We start from the raw sequence: 4,092 nt of genomic DNA on the forward strand, positions 1-4,092 counted from the left end.
CGGTGTGCAGCCAGGAGGACGGTCCAGTTCCAGGAGGCACGAATGGGAAACTGACAGGCTCTGCAACAGCATCCATCCATCTTTGAGCCCTCAGATGCCTTTTCTTAAGGGCAGGGTCCTGATGAGGAGAAACTGTGACGCACCCGTGTGACTTCTCTGGAACTTCCTGGGGAGCTCCAATGATTTCACAATCAAATAAAAGTTTTAAAAAAAAAGTGGCAAGGTGACCAAGTCACCTTGTATGGAAATAGTTAAATATGTATGTAAATATAAACGTGAAACGTAGGCAATATTTAAAATAGAAATAATATCTATATATTAGTATATAGTGTAGGAATAAAGAAATTAAACCTGTATATATTAACAGAGTGCCATGGGAAGTGTTTCTTGCCTTCACCTGCTTTGCATGTGTGGGAGGCACACATGCCCTGTGGAGGTCAGATGACAGCTTAGGCAAATTCATTCTTTCTGGCTACCCTGTGGGCTCTGGGAATGGAATGCAGGTTGTTGGGTTTGGCCATAGGCACCTGTGTCTGAACCCACAGGAATAAGGCTGAGGTGCCAAGCGGGAGGACCAGGGGTGAGGTCTTGCATAAGCTGATGACTTTGCTTGTTTTGTGGAGACAGAGTCTCTATAGCATGTACTTCTTGCTGCCCTGGAACTCGCTATATAGACCGAGATGGTCAGAGAGTGCCACCATGTCTGGCCTGAACTACAACATCTCATAGATCATTGGCAGGGGACAATGGGCAAAGTCAGTAGAACGCTAACTCAAACAATATTAGCAAAGCAGACATGGGCTACTTCAGACTCAGTGCCTTAGGATGAACAGCCACAGCCCTTCAAGAAGTAAAGCTGGGCTCCTAGGAACTGAAGCCTTAATTCCTTCAACGCTCAGGCTTTGACCCCAGATTGGACCTTACCAAATCAGCTCCTGGACAAGGACATAGAACCAACATCCCCTTTGTCCTTTCATTATGACCTCTGAGAAAGCCTTGTTTCTCTCTGACCCCTAACACACCTCCACTCAGCCCATCTCTCTGGTCCCACGTGGCGTTTTGATACAGAAGGCACAAGACAGACATCATTCAAGGGGACTGGAAGGGTGGCTCAGCCCTTAAAGGTTAGGCTCACAGAAAGGTTTATATATCACATCTGTGATTCCTTTCAGGTTTCTGGGTTTTAATTTTAGTGAGTATGAGGTACCACAAGATGAAAGAAGCCCCTTTCATCTTATCTGTAGAGAAATACTGGATAAAAGATAAATTAATTTTATTTACTTATTCTAAGGGTTTTGCTCTATAGTTCAGACTTGGCCTCAAATTCAGTTTTAAATTGTGTGTGTGTGTGTGTGTGTGAGAGAGAGAGAGAGAGAGAGAGAGAGAGAGAGATATTCTGAGTACTGTGCCCACAGAATCCAGAAGAAGGTGTTGCATTCCTTAGGGCTGAAGTTAAAGGTGGTTGTGAGCTGTCTGATGTGGGTGCTGGGAACTGAGCTCAGGTCCTCTGCAAGAGCAGTCTGTGCTTTAACTGTTGCAGCATCTCTCCAGCCCTTAAAACACTCTTTGTAGCCTGGGCTGGCTTTGAACTTGCAGTCTTTCTGCCTCCGCCTCCTGAGTGCTGGGAGTACGGATGTGTGCCACCACCCCTGGCAAATCTATTTTACAGTATGAGTGTGTAGGTAAAGAAGTGACACCTGGGAGCAATGGTAATCACAGCCTGAACTAGTAGGGCATGAGATTACTTTTGTATTAACTGTAACGTGGTGATGTTGGTGCCTGGGGCTGACCCTAGGTTAGAAACAGACATCAAATTTGTCTCAGAAGTGATTAATCTAAAGGCACTTCTTGGGAAATTACCCAGGTCTCTGCTCCACCTTGCAGGGTATATGGAATTTCCACAGAAAACAGCTCCCACGGAAAGAGAACTGAGTGAAAACAGAATCAATATAAAGTCGGAACAAGAAAGACTGCTGGGAGAGGTCAGGAGACCACGTGACTTGGGCAAGTTCCTGGGGAAGTGCACGCACGGACTTCGTTAGGAGCCCAAAGGCTACATCCAGGGGCAATAGCGACAAAGCTAAAGGCGAATAGCAAGCAAGGCCAGGCAGGGAGAACGCAAACACAATGGAGGCCCAGCATCTGTCTGGAAGCTAACAATTATCTTTAACTTCAGCTCCAGGGGATCTGATACTCTTTACACAGGCACTATACGCACATGGGGCACATATGGGACAAAACACTCATATACATGAAAATAAATAAAGCCTTTAAAAGAGTTCTCTAGATAGTAGCTAATATTGCAAAGAAATAAAAGATAGAAAAGAGAATTAGAAGTAATGAATGAGATGATGAGAAGCTACATAAGACTGGGAGATTGGTAGCTTTAGAAGGGGTATGTAGAGGAGGGCAGCATTTGAAGAAAGATAGGTAAAAGAATTTTCTATAAGTGAAGACAAAGGGGCCCCTAAAATGAAAAGGCACACCAAGTTCTGAGTAGGATAAAAATCCATTCCTAGGCAGGGTGGAGAGAAATTACAAAACTATAAAGACAAAGGGGAAAGCACTGACTACCTATAGAAAGGAAACACTCACAAATAAGAGATACTCTGTCTGAATCCAATTTCTCGGCAGCAACAAAAGATGCCAATGTTCTAGCAGCTTCGAAGTGGTCAGAGAACAATGAAACCCTACATTCAGCCCGCGAGCCTTTAAAGGAAAACAAAGGAACTGTCAGCGACACACGGACTGAATGTTTATCCATAGCTTGCTAAAGAGGGAGGCTCATTTTTCATCTAAATGTAATATTTTAAACATTTGCTCAAATAATTTATGAAGGATGAATGTTAGTATAAAGGCACTAACCTCACAAAAGGAAGAATTATCTTTCTGCCAAGATGAAATAACAGGGCCTAGATTTATGTCCCCACCTGGAACAACTAAGCTGGATAAAATGTGTGAGATGAGGGTTCCGGGACACTTGGGAGCAAAGTACAGTGGTAGCTGGTGGAAGAGAACCGAAGCAGATGAGATCACCCCCAAACCTGCCGATGACCTAGAGAAAGTCTCTGGGCACAGGACAGCCAGGGGAGCCCACGCTGGGCTCTGGATGTCTTCCTGAGATGAGGTGACTGGGCTGGGGAGACAAGGAGGGCAGGGAAGCTAGAGTCTGTGGGACAGTGTCAGAGAGGAGCAGACTTCATGGTGCTGATGGCTGAGTTCGTTCGTGTACAGCGGGGGTTTGTCCCTGTCTGCCATGACCTCTGTGCCTGCTGTGCCTACCACAGAGCAGAAGGTTTCGGAAATCTTGGGGCTCAGCAATGGAGAAATTAACTTGTGTCTAAATGCTGATCCTGGCAAAGATGTTAAGAAGCAAGACAAAAAGGATCAAGTCATTCCTACGTGACTAGACCATGTTTAGAATAAAGCTGAAGCTTATAGTATAAAAATATCCAACACCCATCTTTTGGCCATCTTGGCACCTGTGAAGGCCTGCTGGGAACAGGACTTCTGGAAGGTGAATATGTCTGGAAGGCTTTGGTGCAGGGCCACTTTTGCTGGCTATAAGCGAGGTCTCCAGAATCAGAGAGAGCACACAGCTCTTCTTAAAATTGAAGGTGTTTATGCCCAAGATGAAACTGAATTCTACTTGGGCAAGAAAATTCTTGGTATGCTCATGTGTATAAAGCAAAAAACAACACAGTGACACCTGGAGGCAAACCAAAGCCAGAGTGATCTGGGGGAAAGTAACTCGGGCCCATGGAAACAGCGGCATGGTTGGTGCCAAATTCTGAAGCAACCTTCCTGCAAAGGCCATTGGACACAGAATCCGTGTGATGCTGTACCTGTCCAGGATTTAAACCAATGAAAAGTAAAATAAATAAAAGTGGAAAAAAATATCCAACACCCAAGAAGGTTAATGAAATTTACAACGTCTAGCATCCTGTAAAGAAGAAAAACACTAGATAAATAAAGGAGGAAAATTCCACGTATCTTTAAATTTTATTTGTGTGATTATTATTGTCTGTGTGTCTGTGGTGCTGGGGATCGAACCCAGTGCTTTGAACATGAAAACACTTCTCTACAGGAAAT

The 4,092-nt window shown here is 44.5% G+C and overlaps 1 pseudogene; it reads left to right on the top strand.

Annotated features, from left to right (window-relative positions):
• Positions 1-3,523: 3,523 nt before the first annotated feature.
• Positions 3,524-3,860, top strand: LOC126510257 (60S ribosomal protein L35a-like; annotated as a pseudogene).
• Positions 3,861-4,092: the final 232 nt, after the last annotated feature.

This window comes from Alexandromys fortis, unplaced genomic scaffold (assembly GCF_014885135.2).
Source record: "Alexandromys fortis isolate MF-2015 unplaced genomic scaffold, M_Fortis_MF-2015_v1.1 scaffold_26, whole genome shotgun sequence".
Taxonomy (NCBI): domain Eukaryota; kingdom Metazoa; phylum Chordata; class Mammalia; order Rodentia; family Cricetidae; genus Alexandromys; species Alexandromys fortis.